We start from the raw sequence: 19,581 nt of genomic DNA, 5'->3' as shown, positions 1-19,581 counted from the left end.
TTCAAGCAATTCCCCTGTCTCAGCCTCCCAAGGAGCTGGGATCACAGGTGCGTGCCACCACATCCAACTAATTTTTTTTTTTTTTGAGACAGAGTCTCTTTCTGTTGCCCAGGCTGGAGTGCAATGGTGCGATCTTGGCCCACTGCAACCTCTGCCTCGCAGGTTCAAGCGATTCTCCTACCTCAGCCTGCTGACTAGCTGGGATTACAGGCACCTGTCACCATGCCCAGCTAATTTTTGTATTTTTAGTAGAGACAGCGTTTTACCATGTTGGCCAGGCTGGTCTCGAACTCCTGACCTCAGATGATCCACCCACCTCAGCTTCCCAAAGTGCTGGAATTACAGGGGTGAGCCACCACGCCTGGCCCCACACCCAGCTAATTTTTGTATTTTTAGTAGAGACGGGGTTTCACCATGTTGGCCAGGCTGGTCTCGAACTCCTGACCTCAAGTGATCTGCCCACCTAGGCCTCCCAAAGTGCTGGGATTACAGGCGTGAGCCACCGTGCCCAGCCCCTTAGCATTTTTAGCTAGTTAACTCATATTTACATTCTAATAGCAAAATCTCTAACACCTTGCCAGAAAACAGTGCTGACTCCCCAATCACTTTTGTAATGTTAAAAATAAATTTATTTATTCTCATATTCAGTAGAACTCTGAACTTACAAATTTACAGCCAGTAGAGTCACAATACAGCATCTAAAAAGCTAAAAGTACCTATACACTCAAGTCTCATAGTACTTAGAAAATGGGATGCTTAATTTTTCAATTTGTTAGGCCGGGTGTGGTGGCTCACGCCTGTAATCCCAGCACTTTGGGAGGCCGAGGTGGGTGGATCACGAGGTCAGGAGTTCAAGACCAGCCTGGCCAAGATGCTGAAACCCCATCTCTACTAAATATGCAAAAATTAGTTGGGCATGGTGGCACACGTCTGTAATCCCAGCTACTTTGGGGGCTGAGGCAGGAGAATTGCCTAAACCCGGGTGCCAGAGGTTGCAGTGAGCCAAGATCAAGTGACCGCACTCCAGCCTGGGCAACAGAACAGGACTTCGTCCCAAAAGAAAAAAAAATTTTTTTTTCAATTTGTTGTTTTTTATTTCAAAGAGATGTATAGTTAATCTGACTCATTTGAATAACAGTGAGTGAATTGCAGATACTGTTATCAAAGATAACAATTCTACAGGCATAAATAATTTTTTTATTATTATACTTTAAGTTCTAGGGTACATGTGAACAACGTGCAGGTTTGTTACATAGGTATATATGGGCCATGTTAGTTTGCTGCACCCATTAACTCGTCATTTACATCAGGTATTTTCTCCTAATGCTATCTCTCCCCCTGCCCCCACCCCATGACAGGCCCCGGTGTCTGATGTTCCCTGTCCTATGTCCGAGTGTTCTCATTGTTTAATTCCCACCCATGAGTGAGAAAACATGCAGTGTTTGGTTTTCTGTGCTTGTGATAGTTTGCTCAGAATGATGGATTCCAGCTTCATCCATCTCCCTGCAAAGGATGTGAACTCACCTTTTTTATGGCTGCATAGTATTCCATGGTGTATATGTGCCACATTTTCTTAATTCAGTCTATCATTGATGGACATTTGGGTTGGTTCCGAGTCTTTGCTATTGTGAATTGTGCGGCAATAAACGTGTGCATGTGTCTTTAAAGCAGCATGATTTATAATCCTTTGGGTATATACCCAGTAATAGGATGGCTGGGTCAAATGGTATTTCTAGTTCAAGATCCTTGAGGAATCACCACACTGTCTTCCACAATGGTTGAACCAGTTTACACTCCCACCAACAGTGCAAAAGCGTTACTATTTCTCCACATCCTCTCCAGCATCTGTTGTTTCCTGACTTTTTAATGATTGACATTCTAACTGGTGTGAGATGGTATCTCATTGTGGTTTTGATTTGCATTTCTCTGATGGCCAGTGATGATGAGCATTTTTTCATGTGTCTGTTGGTTGCATAAATGTCTTCTTTTGAAAAGTGTCGGTTCATATCCTTTGCCCACTTTTTGATGGGGTTGTTTGTTTTTTCTTGTAAATTTGTTTAAGTTCTTTGTAGATTCTGGATATCAGCCCTTTGTCAGATGGGTAGATTGCAAAAATTTTCTCCCATTCTGTAGGTTGCCTGTTCACTCTGATGGTAGTTTCTTTTGCCATGCAGAAGCTCTTTGGTTTAATTAGATCCCATTTGTGTATTTTGGCTTTTGTTGCCATTGCTTTTGGTGTTTTAGTCATGAAGTCCTTGCTCATGCCTATGTCCTGAATGGTATTGCCTAGGTTTTCTTCTAGGGTTTTTATGGTTTTAGATCTAACATTTCAGTCTTTAATCCATCTTGAATTAATTTTTGTATAAAGTGTAAGGAAGGGATCCAGTTTCAGCTTTCTATATATGGCTAGCCAGTTTTCCCATCACCATTTATTAAATAGGGAATCCTTTCCCTATTTCTTGTTTTTCTCAGATTTGTCAAAGATCAGATGATTGTAGATGTGTGGTGATATTTCTGAGGCCTCTGTTCTATATCTGTATCTCTGTTTTGGCATCAGTACCATGCTGTTTTGGTTACTGTAGCCTTGAAGTATAGTTTGAAGTTAGGTAGCGTGATGCCTCCAGCTTTGTTCTTTTTGCTTAGGATTGTCTTGGCAATGTGGGCCCTTTTTTGATTCCATATGAACTTTAAAGTATTTTTTTTCCAATTCTGTGAAGAAAGTCATTGGTAGCTTGATGGGGATGGCATCGCATCTATAAGTTACCTTGGGCAGTATGACCATTTTCACGATATTAATTCTTCCTATTCACGAGCATGGAATGTTCTTCCATTTGTTTGTGTCCTCTTTTATTTCGTTGAGCAGTGGTTTGTAGTTCTTGAAGAGGTCCTTCACATCCCTTGTAAGTTGGATTCCTAGGTATTTTATTCTCTTTCTAGCAATTGTGAATGGGAGTTTGCTCATGATTTGGCTCTCTGTTTGTCTGTTATTGGTGTATAGGAATGCTTGTGATTTTTGTACATTGATTTTGTATCCTGAGACTTTGCTGAAGTTGCTTATCAGCTTAAGGAGATTTTGGGCTGAGACGATGGGGTTTTCTAAATGCACAATCATGTCATCTGCAAACAGGGACAATTTGACTTCCTCTTTTCCTAATTGAATGCCCTTTATTTCTTTCTCCTGCTTGATTGCCCTGGCCAGAACTTCCAACACTATGTTGAATAGGAGTGGTGAGAGAGGGCATCCCTGTCTTGTGCCAGTTTTCAAAGGGAATGCTTCCAGTTTTTGCCCATTCAGTATGATATTGGCTGTGGGTTTGTCATAAATAGCTCTTATTATTTTGAGACACGTTCCATCAATACCTAGTTTATTGAGAGTTTTTAGCATGAAATGCTGTTGAATTTTGTGGAAGGCCTTTTCTGCATCTATTGAGATAATCATGTGGTTTTTATTGTTGGTTCTGCTTATGTGATGGATTACATTTATTGATCTGCGTGTATTGAACCAGCCTTGTATCCCAGGGATGAAGCCAACTTGATTGTGGTGGATAAGATTTTGATGTGCTGCTGGATTCAGTTTGTCAGTATTTTATTGAGGATTTTTGCACTGATGTTCATCAGGGATATTGGTCTAAAATTCTCTTTTTTTGTTGTGTCTCTGCCAGACTTTGGTATCAGGATGATGCTGGCCTCATAAAATGAGTTAGAGAGGATTACCTTTTCTTCTATTGATTGGAATAGTTTCAGAAGGAATTGTACCAGCTCCTCTTTGTGCTTCTGGTAGAATCCAGCTGTGAATCCGTCTGATCCTGGACATTTTTTGATTGGTAGACTATTAATTATTGCCTCAATTTCAGAGCCTGTTATTGGTCTATTCAGAGATTCAACTTCTTCCTGGTATAGTCTTGGGAGGGTGTATATGTCCAGAAATTTATCCATTTCTTCTATATTTTCTAGTTTATTTGCATAGAGGTGTTCATAATATTCTCTGATGGTAGTATCAGTAGTGATATCCCCTTTATCATTTTTTATTGCATCTATTTGATTCTTCTCCCTTTTCTTCTTTATCATTCTTGCTAGCGGTCTATTTTGTTGACCTTTTCAAAAAACCAGCTCCTGGATTCATTTATTTTTTGAAGGGTTTTTTGTGTCTCTATCTCCTTCAGTTCTGCTCTGATCTTAGTTATTTCTTGCCTTCTGCTAGCTTTTGAATGTATTTGCTCTTGCTTCTGTAGTTATTTTAATTGTGATGTTAGGGTGTCGATTTTAGATCTTTCCTGTTTTCTCTTGTGGGCATTTAGTGCTATAAATTTCCTCTACACACTGCTTTAAATGTGTCCCAGAGATTCTGGTACGTTGTGTCTTTGTTCTCATTGGTTTCAAAGAACATCTTTATTTCTGCCTTCATTTCGCTATTTACCCAGTAGTCATTCAGGAGCAGGTTGTTCGGTTTCCATGTAGTTGTGAGGTTTTGAGTTTCTGAATCCTGCTGTGGTCAATTTTGGAATAAGTGCAGCGTGGTGCTGAGAAGAATGTATATTCTGTTGATTTGGGGTGGAGAGTTCTGTAGATGTCTATTGAGCTCCCTTGGTGCAGAGCTGAGCTCAAGTCTTGGATATTCTTGTTAACCTTCTGTCTCATTGATCTGTCTAATATTGACAGTGGGGTGTTAAAGTCTCCCATTATTATTGTGTGGGAGTCTAAGTCTCTTTGTAGGTCTCTAAGGACTTGCTTTATGAATCTGGGTGCTCCTGTATTGGGTGCATATATACTTAGGATAGTTAGCTCTTCTTGTTGAATTGATCCCTTCACCATTACGTAATGGCCTTCTTTGTCTGTTTTGATCTTTGTTGGTTTAAAAGATCTGTTTTATCCGAGACTAGGATTGCAGCCCCTGCTTTTTTTTTGCTTTCCATTTGCTTGGTAGATCTTCCTCCATCCCTTTATTTTGAGCATATACGTGTCTCTGCACGTGAGATGGGTCTCCTGAATACAGCACACTGATGGGTCTTGACTCTTTATCCAATTTGCCAGTCTGTGTCTTTTAATTGGGACATTTAGTCCATTTACATTGAAGGTTAATATTGTTATGTGTGAATTTGATCCTGTCATTATGATGTTAGTTGGTTATTTTGCCCATTAGTTGATGCAGTTTTCTCCTAGCATCGATGGTCTTTACAATTTGGCATGTTTTTGCAGTGGTTGGTACTGGTTTTTCCCTTCCATGTTTAGTGCTCCCTTCAGGAGCTCTTGTAAGGGAAGCCTGGTGGTGACAAAATGTCTCAGCATCTGCTTGTCTGTAAAGTATTTTATTTCTCCTTCACTTAGTTTGGCTGGATATGAAATTCTGGGTTGAAAATTCTTTTCTTTAAGAATGTTGAATATTGGCCCCCACTCTCTTCTGGCTTGTAGAGTTTCTGCTGAGAGATCCGCTGTTAGTCTGATGGGCTTCTCTTTGTGGGTAACCTGACCTTTCTCTCTGGCTGCCCTTAACATTTTTTCCTTCATTTCAACCTTGGTGAATCTGACAATTATATGTCTTGGGGTTGCTCTTCTCGAGGAATATCTTTGTGGTGCTCTCTGTATTTCCTGAATTTGAATGTTGGCCTGCCTTGCTAGGTTGGGGAAGTTCTCCTGGATGATATCCTGAAGAGTGTTTTCCAACTTGATTCTATTCTCCCTGTCACTTTCAGGTACACCAATCAAACGTAGATTTGGTCTTTTCACATAGTCCCATATTTCTTGTAGGCTTTGTTCATTTCTTTTTACTCTTTTTTCTCTTAACTTCTCTTCTTACTTTATTTCATTAATTTGATCTTCAATCGCTGATACCCTTTCTTCCACTTGATCGAATTGGCTATTGAAGCTTGTGCATGCATCACGTAGTTCTCGTGCCATGGTTTTCAGCTCCATCAGGTCATTTAAGGTCCTCTGTACACTATTTGTTCTAGTTTGCCATTTGTCTAATCTTTTTTCAAGGTTTTTAGTTTCCTTATAATGGGTTCAAACATCCTCCTGTAGCTTGGAGAAGTTTGTTATTACCAACCTTCTGAAGCCTACTTCTGTCAGCTCGTCAAAGTCATTCTCCATCCAGTTTTGTTCCATTGCTGGCAAGGAGCTGTGATCCTTTGGAGGAGAAGAGGTGCTCTGGTTTTTAGAATTTTCAGCTTTTCTGCTCTGGTTTCTCCCCATCTTTGTGATTTTATCTACCTTTGGTCTTTGATGTTGGTGACCTACAGCTGGGATTTTGGTGTGGATGTCCTTTTTGTTGATGTTGATGCTATTCTTTTCTGTTTGTTAGTTTTCCTTCTAACAGTCAGGTCCCTCAGCTGCAGGTCTGTTGGAGTTTGCTGAGGTCCACTCCAGACCTTGTTTGCCTGGATATCACCAGCGGGGCTGCAGAACAGCAAATATTGCAGAACAGCAAATATTGCTGCCTGATCCTTCCTCTGGAAGCTTCGTCCCAGAGGGGCACCTGCCTGTATGAGGTGTCAGTTGGCCCCTACTGGGAGGTGTCTCCCAGTTAGGCTACATGGGGGTCAGGGACCCACTGAGGGAGGCAGTCTGTCCATTCTCAGAGCTCAAACACCATGCTAGCAGAACCACTGCTCTCTTCAGAGCTGTCAGACAGGGATGTTTAAGTCTGCAGAAGTTTCTGCTGCCTTTTGTTCAACTATGCCCTGCCCCCGGAAGTGGAGTCTACACAGGCAGCTGGCCTTGCTGAGCTGCGGTGGGCTCTGCCCAGTTCAAGCTTCCCCAGCCACTTTGTTTACCCACTCAAACCTCAGCAATGGTGGACGCCCTTCCCCCTGCCAGGCTGCTGCCTCACAGGTCGATCTCAGACTGCTGCACTAGCAGTGAGCAAGGCTCCATGGGCATGGGCCCCACCAAGCCAGGCACGGGAGATAATCTCCTGGTGTGCTGTTTGCTGGAAAAGTGCAGTATGTGGGCGGGAGTGTCCCGTTTTTCCAGGTAAAGTCTGTCACAGCTTCCCTTGGCTAGGAAAGGGAAATCCCCCAACGCTTTGGGCTTCCCAGGTGAGGCAATGCCCCGTCCTGCTTCAGCTCACCCTCTGTGGGCTGCACCCACTGTCCAACCAGTCCCAATGAGATGAATGAGGTACCTCAGTTGGAAATGCAGAAATCACCCATCTTCTGCATCAATCACTCTGGGAGCTGCAGACCAGAGCTGTTCCTATTCAGCCATCTTGGAATGGAATCCAGGCATAAATAATTTTTAAGGAAGTAAGGATGTTCTTGTAAATATTGTCTAAATAATTAAAATGACATAAGGTTATTGATAAGAACATTTTATCAAATATTTGTTCTTAAATAAGAGTTTTTTTGTTTGCTTTCTTCAGCTTTATTGAGGTATAATTAACAAATAAAAAATGTATATATTCAGCCAACCATGGTAGCTCATGCCTGTAATCTCAGTGCTTTGGGAGACCAAGGTGGGAGGATTGATAGAACCCAGGAGCTCCAGGTTACAATGAGCTATGATTGCACTACTGCACTCCAGCCTGGGTGACAATCCTGTCTCTGAAAAAAAAAATACATATATATATATACACACACACACATATATACACACACACACACACACATATATATATTTTCAAGGAGTACAATGTTTTAATATACACATTGTGAAATGATTACCACAATCAAGCTAATTAACAAATCCATCACCCTCACGTAGTTGCCTTTTGTGTATGTGCAATGAGAACCCTTAAGATCTACCCTCTTAGCAGATTTCAAGTATACAATACATTATTAGTAATAACAGTCACCATGCTGTGCGTTAGGTCTCCAGAACTTGCTCATCTTATAACTGCAAGCTTGTACCCTTTGACCGACATTTCCCCATTTCCCCACCTCTATGTCCCTGGTAACCACCCTTCTACTCTCTGTTTCTGTAAGTTCAACTTTGTAGATTTCTCATATAAGTGAACATGCCGTATTCATTTTTCTTTGCCTGGCTTATTTCACTTAGCATAATGTCCTCCAGGTTCACCCATATTGTCACAAATGGCATGATTTTCTTCTTTTCTAAGGTGAAATAATATTTTATTTTGTGTGTATATATGTCTACATACACACACATACTCATATATATACCACATTTCTTTATCCACTCATCCACTTATGGACACAGGTTAATTCCATATCTTGGCTATTCTGAATAGTGCTGCAGGCTGGGTGCGGTGGCTCACACCTGTAATCCCAGCACTTTGGGAGGCTGAGGCAGGCAGATCACCTGAGGTCAGGAGTTGGAGACCAGCCTGGCCAACATGGTGAAACCCTGTCTCTACTAAAAATACACAAAAATTAGCCAGGCGTGGTGATGTGCACCTGTAATTCTAGCTACTCGGGAGGCTGAGGCAGGAGAATTGCTTGAACCCAGGAAGCAGAAGTTGCAGTGAGCCGAGATCGTGCCACTGCATTCCAGCCCAGGTGATGACACAACGAAAAAAAAAAAAAGACGACACAACTGTCTCAAAAAAAAAAAAAAAATAGTGCTGCAATGAACCTGAGAATGCAGATCTAGCTTTGATACTGATTTTCTTTCCTTTGGATATATACCCTAAAGTAGGATAGCTACATCATATGGTAGCTCTATTTTGAATTTTTTGAGAGACCTCCATATTGTTTTCCATAATGGCTGTTCCAAATTACATTCCCACTAGCAATGTACAAGGGTTCCCTTTTCTCTACATCATCACCAACACTTGTTATCTTTTGACTTTTTGATAATAGCCATTCTAACAGATGTGAAGTGATATCCTATTGTGGTTTGGATTTGAATTTCCCTGATTATTAGTGATGTTTAGTATCTTTTCATATACCTCTTGGCCATTTGTGTGCTTTCTTTATGGAAATGTCTATTCTGGTCCTTTGCCTATTTTTAAATCAAGTTATTTGTTTTTTTTTGCTATTGAGTTGTATGAATTTCTTATATATTTTGGATATTAACTTCTTATCAGGTATATGGTTTGTAAATAATCGCTCCCATTCCACAGGTTGCTTTTTTATTTTATTGATTGCTCTTTTGCAGTGCAGAAACTTTTTAGTTTGATGTAGTCCCACTTGTTTGTTTTTGTTTTTGTCGACTGTGCTTTTGGTGTCATACTCAAAAAATCATTGCCAAGACCAATGCCACGGAGCTTTCCCCCTGTTTTCTTCTAGTTTTACAGTTTCACATCTTATACATTTAATTATGTTATTATTAAATTAATAAATAATTAATAAAAATGAATAATTACTTATTTAATATGTAATTCATTTTGAGCTGGTTTTGTGTATGGTAAAGTTCCAATTTTTTTGTTGTTAATATCCAGTTTTCCCAGCACCACTTACTAAAGAGACTATCCTTTCCCCATTGTGTATTCTTGGTGCCTTTATGGAAGAATAGTTGACCATATATGCGTGGATTTATTTCTGGGCTCTCTAGTCTGTCCCATTGGTCTATGTTCCATTGGTCTATGTGTCTGTTTTTATGTCAGTACCATACTTTTTGGATTACTATAACTTTGTAAATATAATTTAAAATTAAGAAATGTGATGCCTTCAGTTTTGTTCTTGCTCAAAATTGCTTCAGTTATTTGGGGGCTTTTGTGGTTTCATATGCATTTTAGGATTTTTTTTCTATTTTTGTGAAAAATGCCATTGGAATTTTGATAGGGACTACATTAAATCTGTAGATTGCTTTGGGTGTTGTAGACATTCTGACAATGTTGATTCTTTCAACCCCCATCACTTTTTTGAGGGCATAACTACGTAACGTTCTAGAATGTTAGATCTAATAGAATTGTCTGCTTCAGTCATAATAATGAGGAAACTGAGACGGAGAGAGATGGAGTTATTTCCCTAGGATCACACAATCATAATGGCTTGTATAAGTGGGGTTCCAACTGTTTGCCAAGTACTGTTGTAAGTACTTAATGCATGTAAATGTATTACTGCATTTAATCCTCATAAAGCCTTATATTACCTTCATTTCCTCAACTTTTTATTTAGAAATTATTTTAATTTATAGAAAAGTTGCAAGAAGAGTATAATGGCTCAATCAATTTTGCCACATTAGCATTGTCTCAGTACCTCTCACTCTCTCTCTTTTTCTACACACAAACAACCCTGAACCTCTTGACCTTTCACCCCTAAATTAATGTATGTGTCTCCTACTATCAATGATGTACTCCTACATAACCATACCACATTTATTCTCTCAGGAAATTTAACATTAATGCCATAATATTTCCCCAATTTCCCAAAAATAAACTTTATAGCTCTTTTTAAACATTTGGTTCAGGATGCAGTCAAGGTTCACACTTTTTTTTTGAGATGGAGTCTCACTCTGTCACCAGGCTGGAGTACAGTGGTGCAATCTTGGCTCACTGCAACCTCAGCCTTCCAGGTTCAAGCAATTCTCCTGCCTCAGCCTCCGAAGTAGCTGGGACTACAGGTGCACGCCACCATGCCCAGCTAATTTTTGTGTTTTTAGTAGAGATGGTGTTTCACCATGTTGGCCAGGATGGTCTCGATCTCTTGACCTCATGATCCACCTGCCTCAGCCTCCCAAAGTGCTGGGATTACAGGCGTGAGCCACTTAGCCCAGCCAAGGTTCACACTTTCCATTTCATTGTCACATTACCAAGCCTCTAAAGAGTTCCCAACATGTTTTTTTTTTCCTTTCATGACATTGACATATTCGAAGAGACCAGGGCAGTTTGTCTTCAGAATGATCCGTGATTTGGATTTGACCATGACGTTATCCATGATAGAATCAGGTTAAATATCGCTGGCAGGAACACATTGATATTTATCACATCTCAAGGCACAGGATTTCAATTTGTTTCATTTTGTTGATCTTAAGTGTGATTACTTTGAGAATGTGAATTTTCTGTACCCTAACAACATTTTACCCCCTATCATTTTAGCGTTCATTGAGGTTTTTTGCCTGAATTACTTATTAACATGTTGATTGTAAAATGGTATTACAGACATTTTATAAGTGAGGAATCTTAAATTTCCAAGGGAAGGGGTTCTTATATGGTTTTTATACATTGTGGAGCTAGGATTTGAACTCAGGTGGTCTGACTCCAAGGCCCACAGTCTAATACACTAATTGTACTGGAAAAGGATTTCCACATGATTTTCCACTTGATTTCAGTGCCCTCAGTCAGAAACTGTGTCTTGTCCACTTGGGACTTTTTTGTTTTTTGAAACTCAGAAAGTGCCACCATCAGAGATGAGATGAAATTGTAAAAAGGAAGGATAGGATGAAATTCAGGCACGCCAAATCTTTATGCAATTATACACACACACACACGCACATGCACACACACACATCATTTTTTAAAGCAAACTTTCTGTTGAAACTGCATGCTTCTCAAGGACACCACTCCTGCCATAGGGCTTAAGGTTTCCTACAACAATCGGCTTCGGGAACTTACCTTCTTGGCTCATTACTGCTGTGCTTTGCAATTGGCATGCGATTATCTGCATCCTAAAGCTTCTTGTTTCATCTTAAAGAGATTTCAGAGCTGGCAACACACTGGAGGGGGAAAGATGAACCCCCTGTTCAGATGAATCAGCACTTACTATTCCTCTGCCTCTGGAGTAGTCTCATAGTTACAGTAACCGAGCACTCAGGAAAGAGCCGACCAGCATTGCCTGTGAGCTGTAAAGCTTCATCAACACACGGTGAAATCTGTTATCTGGAGCCCAATTCTCCTAACCTCTGGTGTAGCCACAAGGGCCCTTTGAGAGCTCAGCACTTTGTGGTTAAGGGCTTTGAAGTCAGAGAGCTCTAATTTTTAATCCCAGCCCCATCATTTACAAGATTTATGGTTCTGAGCAAGTTACTGAACCTCTCTGAGCCACAATGTCCTCATGTGAAAAATGGAGATAGTAATACATCCACTTGAAAGGTGTTAGGATTAAATAAGATAATGTACCTAAATAGCCTGGAGCTGCGTGCAAATTAAATTTGCAATAAATGATAGCTGTGATTGTTATCTGACTCCTGCAGACTGCTCCCCGTATTCACACACCATTCTGGCCACAGCAAATTTATTTGTAAAGACTTTTGTTTGTAAGAAACTGAACCTCATTTCAAAACAGTTTAAGGAAAAATTGTAAAGTTACTGGTTTTCATAACTGGGATGTCCAGGAAGTGGATGGCCTGAGGGACTTAGAGCTCGGCTTCCTTCTGGTCTTTGCCCCATTCTCTCCTGTGATACCAGATGACTTCTTTCATGGAGTGGGAAGAGGGGACATGTGGCCAAAGACCATTCTAGGCTTCCATCATCCCCAAAAGTTAGATGCATGCATATCACCTAAAATCCTAAATGGATAAAAGGTACCTGAAACCCTATCTCAGAAAAATCCTAAGTAGTGTGCTGTTTTGACCCAATTCTTTTCCAGGTGCAAAAGGGGAAGAAGAGAAGGGTCATTGCCATGCACTCAGAGCTCTTGGGTGTTCAGTCTATAGCTCAGGAAAATAAAAGGAACATTGTAGCTGGTTGTTTACAGTGAATTAAAGACTTGAATCAAATCTCTGTTGAAGAGTTTTCCTAGATGACTGCCAGCAAATTCTCATAACACTTCGGTTCATGAAACTGTAGGGACCTACGATATCCTTCCTTTCTCAATTACCTCCTCGGGCTATCTCTGTCATGTTGTTAGTTTCTAAAGGTTATTATTCCTGGTTTGCAGTCTGCAGCCTCCCGTCAAATGTCAAGTTCAGAAGTTCCTTTGAAAGACCATAATTAAGAAGGATCAACTTAATTTTAAAATAAACTTCGAGTTTTCAAGACAAATTGTTTTTCATGGCAAATTAACTTTTTTTGTGTGAGATAGAGGAAGTCAGTTGCCAACTCCTGGGGTAATTGGCAAAATGTCACAAACAAGTGAATGAACATAAAAATGTGACAATATTTAACTTTAGATTTTACAGTAAAATGAATGTTGTCATCTAAAATCCTTATCTAACGGTTAATTTATTTTTTCATCAAACCTGCCCTATCCTATGCTTTGCTTAATGCCTACCACTTCTCCTAATGAATATCCAAGGTACTGTGTTAAGCATATAGATAGATACATTGTAAATTGGGAAAACCGGGAAGCAAAGTCTTAACAGGTGTATTTCGAGAATAGAGGGAGGGTGTCTTAGCCTTCTTGATTTCAGAGCACAAATAAAATACTCCAGAATATAATGCAAAGATCAAATTTGAATTTGGGGAAATGTTTGGTTGAAAGTTTTTCATGGTAGATCAACCCTTTTCTTGCCTGCTTGGTCCTGATAGTACTCTGAGAACATTATTGATTTTTTTTTTTTTTTTTTAAGACACAGTCTTGCTCTGTCGCCCAAGCTGGAGGGCAGTGGTGTGATCTCGGCTCACTGCAACCCCCTTCTTGCAGGTTCAAGTGATTCTTGTGCCTCAGCCTCCCGAGTGGCTGAGATTACAGGTGTGCCCCACCACGTCCAGCCAATTTTTGAATTTTTAGTAGAGATGGGGTTTCACCATATTGTCCAGGCTGGTCTCGAATTCCTGGCCTCAAGTGATCCGCCAGCCTCAGCCTCCCAAAGTGCTGGGATTACAGGTGTTAGCCACCACACCCGGCCACATTATTGAATCTTTATTTGATGGTGTAGCTCACTTTTCAGTCACTGATGACTAATCATATCTGTAATTCTTCCTGTAGAAAGTATAGGAGAGAATAAAAAACCTGTGTTGATCACTTGCTCCCTTCTTTAGAACACATGTCATCCTCCAGGTTCAAACTCCTTGCCAGATTTGAAGTCCCCTTTGAATACCCTGAAATTGGAACAAAATATTAAAGAAATAAATCAGTTCCACAGAAGGAAAAACAAATGGTCTCAACAAATGGCTTTCTCAACAAATGGTCTTGGAACAACTGGATAACCATATGCTAAAAGATTAAGTTTAATCTACATTTCATGATATATACAAAAATTAACTCTAAATGTAAACATTAAGTCCAAAACTATAAAATTCTCCAAGAAAACATAGGAGAAAGTCATCATGACCTTAGGTTCGGCCGAAATTTATTAGATATGATACCAAAAGCATGATCTATAAAGGAAAAAAAGGCCAGGTGTGGTGGCTCATGCCTGTAATCCCAGCACTTTGAGAAGTCGAGGCAGGCAGATCACTTGAGCTCAGGAGTTCAAGACCAGCCTGGGCAACATGGCAAAACCCCATCTCTATAAAAAATACAAAAATTAGCCAGGTGTGGTGGTGTGCGCCTGTAGTCCCAGCTACTTGGGAGGCTGAGGTAGGAGAATCGTTTGAGCCTGGGAGGTGGAGATTGCAGTGGGCCAAGATTGTACCACTGCACTTGAGCCTGGGTGATGGAGTAAAATCCTGTTTCAAAAAAAAGGAAAAAATAAAATGAAGTTGACATCATCAAAATTAAATACTTTTGCTCTGCAAAATTTATTGTTAAGAGACTGAAAAGACAAGCCACAACCAAGGGAAAGTATTTGCAAATCGCATAACACAGGGCTTTTTTTTTTTTTTTTTTGACAAAGTCTCACTCTGTTGCCTAGGCTGGAGTGCAGTGGCACAATCTTGGCTCACTGCAACCTCCACCTCCCAGGTTCAGGCAATTCTCCTGCCTCAGCCTCCCGAGTAGCTGGGATTACAGACCTGCACCACCACACCTGGTTAATTTTTGTATTTTAGAAGAGACAGGGTTTCACCATGTTGGCCAGGCTGGTCTTGAACTCCTGACCTCAAATGATCTTCCAGCCTCAACCTCTCAAAGTGCTGGGATTACAGGCATGAGCCACAGCACTGAGGCCTGACACAGGACTTGTATGCAGAATATATAAACAACTCCCAAAACTCAAAAATAAGAAAATAATTCTATAAAAATGCACAAAAGATTTAAACAGACATTTCACCATATGTGGATGGTAAATAAACACACAAAAAGATGCTCAACATGAGTAATCATTAGGGAAATGCAAATTAAAATCACAATGCAATTCGCTCATTATAACAGCTAAAATAAAAAAAATACCAGCAATACCAAGTGCTGACAAGAACACAGAGCAACTGGAACTTTCTCACCATGCTAGTGGGAATACAAAATGAAAATGTTTCCACTCAGGAAAAAAAGATTGTCAGTTTCTGTTTCCACTCAGGAAAAAAGATTGTCAGTTTCTTTCTTTTTCTTTTCCTTTTTTTTTAGACAAGGTCTCTCTCTGTCACTTGGGCTGGAGTGTAGTGGTGCGACCATGGCTCACTGCAGCCTCAACCTCCAGGCTCAAGCAATCCTCCCACCTCAGCCTCCTGAATAGCTGGGACCACAGGTGCCCACCACCATGTCTGGCTAAATGTTTTTCTCTAACTCCCCACATTTGGTTTTTGAGGGTTTTTTTGTTTGTTTTGTTTTGTTTTCGTACAGACAGGGGTCTCACTGTGTTGCCAGGGCTGGTCTCGAGCTCCTGAGCTCAAGCGATCCTCCCACTTTGGCTTCCCAAAGTGCAGGGATTATAGGCATGAGCCACGGCAGCTAGCCTAGATTGGCAATTTCTTATAGAGTTAAATATATATCTACCCAAAAGACCCAGCAATACCACTTCTAGGTAGTTACCCTCCATTCACACAAAAACCTGTAAACAAGTGTTTACAGAAGTATTATTCATAATCACAAAACAATGGAAACAACCCAAATGTCCTTCATTGGGTGAATGGATAAACTGTGGTATATCCATTCAATGGAATACTATTCAGCAATAAAAAGGTACAAACTATTGGTAAAGGCAATAGCAAGTATGAATCTCAAAAACATTATGCTAATTGAAAGAAGAAAGTCTCGCAAAATATTACATCCTGTAGGATTCCATTTATATGACATTCTGGAAAAGACAAAACTATAGAGACAGAGAACCTATCAGTGGTTGCCAAGGGCTAGGTGTTGGGCAGGGCCTGACTACAAAGTGGCGGTGCAAGGGAATTCTTTAGGAGTGTTGGCGTTGTTCTCTACCCCGTTTGTGGTAGTTGTTACAAGAATCTATGCATGTGTAAAAGTCCATAGAACTATAGGAAAAAAAGGAAATTCTAATGTATGTAAATTTTTAAAAACTTAAAAATCAGCTTGTCAAATTTTGAAGCTGACATGGTAATATTCCTTTAGTAAACGTGTCATGGAAAAGAAGCCTATTTAAAATGAAAACAGACAAACTGAATGTTTATTATACAGAACCATTTGTATTTCCCTGGGTGAAGCACTCTTTCTGATTCTTCAATACAGTCTAAAGAATTCAGAAAATACTACCTAATAAAAACGAAATAGTATGCATAGCAATTTTTTAAAATTTTGTTTTAAGTTTTGAGATACATGTGCAGAATGTGCAGGTTTGTTACATAGGTAAATGTGTGCCATGGTGGTTTGCTGCACCTGTCAACCCATCACCTAGGTATTAAGCCCCACGTGCATTAGCTATTTATCCTGATGCTCTCCCTCGCCCTGATGCATAGCAATCTTTAAGAACATCAAGAAAGAAACTCACAGTAGGAAATGTGTGTAAATCCAGAAGACCGGAAAAAAATTTGCTTGTCAACATGTATCAAATACCTTGGCAAAAAATAGTTCTCACAGGCCAATTCTTTATGCTCTGAAGCAGCAGCTGGTCTCTTTTGTTAAAAAGAAGTTGTTCTTGGAATACATCTAGTTAATATGCCTCTTAGAATCTGCCCTGCATTTTTCTTATGCAAAGGACTTTATGTAAAAAGTTGGCCTGATAGAACATGAGAATGATTGATGATGTGACAGTTATAGTTCTTGCTGCTTAGCAAAATATAATGCATTGTGTGTGTGTGTGCATGTGTGTGTATGTGTGTGTGTGGAATCTCCTGTGCTTATTTATATGTATGAATAGATAATACATTAGTATGATTTGACATTCTGTAGATGCCAAAGCTGCTATTTATTAGTCAGAACACTCCTGTGGGGCTGCGCCAGCCATTTATATCTGCTACCCATTTTGATTGATCAGTGCCAAGGGCCATATGAGTTATTAAATATGTTCAATATAAGTCCTGTAAGACTATCAACTGAAAAAAATCTCCCTTTTTCTGCCAGCTGACCCCTATATTTTCTGTAATCTTTAACACAGAGACAAAAAGGCCTTTTAATATTGGGTTACATGAAGTTGGGTAGAGGTGGGTGTTTTAATTACTTTAATCGTGTATAACAATGTGAAACAGGCGTATCTCGTCCCAAATCTGTCCCTGACAGTCCTCCAGCCTTTCTTCCAGGGGTCTCTTTCTTTCCATTTGTGTTCCCTTCTCCTTGCAGTTACTCTGAAAGCCTGCCCTCTCCTGATGTTTATCTGGGACCAGATAAACATCCTACTGTGGGATGAGATAAACTTTCTCATCCCACAGTGACCATCCCCTGGAATATTATTGCTGTGAGCTTGAGGCTACAAAAAGACACACGACAAATCTGCCAGCTCTTCTGAAAGGAGTAGTTTTTCTGTTTTTCTTTTCTCTTTCTTTCTTTCTTTCTTTCTTTTTCTTTCTTTCTTTCTTTCTTTCTTCTTTCTTTCTCCTTTTCCTTCTCCTTCTTTCCTTTCTTTCTTTCTCTTCTTCCTCTTCCTCTTCTTCTTCTTCTCCTTCTCCTTCTCCTTCCTTCCTTCCTTTCTCTCTTTCTTTTCTTTTCTTTCTTCTCTCTCTTCTTTCTTTTTCTTTTTTAAAACAGAGTTTTGCTGTGTCTCCCAGCTGGAGTGCAGCAGCCATGGCTCACTGCAGCCTCAACCTCCTGGGCTCAAGTGATCCTCCTGCCTCAACTTCCTGAGTAGCTGGGACTACAGGCATGCACCACGATGCCTGCTAATTTTTGTATTTTTTTGTAGAGATTGTTGCAGGGGGGTCTTATTATGTTGCCCAGGCTTGTCTCCAACTCCTGGGCTCAAGCATCTGCCCACCCCGGCCTCCAAAAGTGAGCCACCACACCCAGTAAAACACTCAAAATATCATTTTAGGTCCTGTGGGAAGAGCAGCGTGGAGGTGGGCTGAGGTTAGAAGGTGCAGAGCGTGAAAGAAGATTGTGAGCTGAGTATTGGACATTTGTTCTTGAATAGTCCCTGGGCCTACCACAGGAAAGGAAGTTCTCCAGGGTAAGTGACTTGGACTTTTCCTTTTCCTCTAATAATATTTTTTCTTGGGCTGTGGCTGAACCTTAGGATTCTGGTTCATCCCTTATTCAGACCAGGTTAGCTTTTCCCTGCTCTCACCTGGCCATCCCACCTAGGCACAGAAGACCTTGCTTTCATAACAGATAGCTTTCTCCCTGAGTGGGGAACTCTGCCAGCAGTTAAAGGAGTGATTCCTTTCCACTACATTCTTGCACAGTTCCCATGAATTTGAAGGTAAAACAAAAACGTGAAAGATACTTTGAGCTCATTGTGGGCAACATTGAGTATTCACTCTCCTTTACCATCAGAATTCCCTTGGGAATGTTTGAAAAACAGTGCTTTAGGGCTTTAACAAAGTTAAACACTGATGGAGGGGGTTTAATGCACTTAAAATAAAATCCAAACTTCTCTTCAGGCACAGTAGTATCCTGGCCCCTTGGTACCTCTCTGGCCTCTTCCATCCAGTCTCTCCTTTGGTCCACTGTGATCCAGCCACTTTGAGCTTCTTGCAGTTCCTAGAATACTTAGAGCTCTTTCCAGCCCCAGGGCCTTTGCACTTGCTGTTCCCTCTGCCTGGGATGCTCCTCTGCAAGTTCTGCCCTTGACTGGCTCTTGCTTTTCTTTCCCTCCAATGCCATCTCCTCAATGAAGTTTTTCCTGATTTCTCTTCCTGATGCACTCCCTACCCCTGTTCGTCTTTATCCCAACATCTCCTTTGCTTCCTTCATAGCACTTACCGTAATCTAATACTTTTATGTGTCACATTTTAATATCTGTTTCCCCCACTGGACCAAAAGCTCCAGGAGGATAGGGACCAGTACTGTTTGTCGGTACATCACTGGGAAGTGGCACAGTGCTGGGCTTTTAGTAGGATCTCAATATGTAAATACTGAATGAATGATTGAATTGAGTATAATGCATGCGCCTCCAAGGGATTCTTGAAGATGTAAAATCTTCCTTATCAAGGAATGAAGTCATGATAGTAGAAAGATGGCATAGGGTTGATATTTTAGATCAAGGAGATCTAGTGTGATACTTCCAGTTACTGCCATCTGCTCTGCTGACCCAGAAGGCTAACAGAGCTCTTTTTACAAGAGGTTAAAAAAATTCTGGGCCGGGCACTGTGGCTCACATCTGTAATCCCAGCACGTTGGGAGGCCAAGGTGGATGGATTGCTTGAGGCTAGGAGTTCGAGACCAGCCTGGGCAACATGGCAAAACCCCATCTCTAGTAAAAATAAAAAAAATTAGCCGAGCGTGGTGGTGCATGCCTGTAGTTCCAGCTACTTGGGAGGCTGAGGAAAGAGGATTGCTTGAACCTGGGAGGCGGAGGTTGCAGTGAGCCAAGATCGCACCACTGCATTCCAGCCTGGGTGATGGAGCGAGACTCTGTCACCAAAAAAAAAAA

General features: G+C 40.6%; 1 protein-coding gene across 6 annotated transcripts in view; it reads left to right on the top strand.

Annotated features, from left to right (window-relative positions):
• The window catches only part of GLT8D2 (glycosyltransferase 8 domain containing 2), a 73,916-nt gene that overhangs the window by 22,960 nt on the left and 31,375 nt on the right, over positions 1-19,581 (top strand). For 4 of the 6 annotated variants that reach the window (XM_063711868.1, XM_002823669.6, XM_063711867.1 and 1 more), the window contains one exon: positions 18,022-18,156. The exons of 1 other annotated variant lie outside the window; for it this stretch is intronic. The gene's annotated coding sequence lies outside the window, so the exon portion shown is untranslated. Of the gene's footprint in view, positions 1-9,799; positions 9,930-18,021; positions 18,157-19,581 lie in introns of those variants that run through there. One more of the 6 variants, XM_054528167.2, reaches the window with a different exon arrangement.

The sequence above is a fragment of the Pongo abelii genome, chromosome 10 (genome assembly GCF_028885655.2).
Source record: "Pongo abelii isolate AG06213 chromosome 10, NHGRI_mPonAbe1-v2.0_pri, whole genome shotgun sequence".
NCBI classification, from domain to species: domain Eukaryota; kingdom Metazoa; phylum Chordata; class Mammalia; order Primates; family Hominidae; genus Pongo; species Pongo abelii.
Note: the sequence above shows the minus strand (reverse complement) of the source record. Positions and strands in the feature narration are given on the sequence as shown.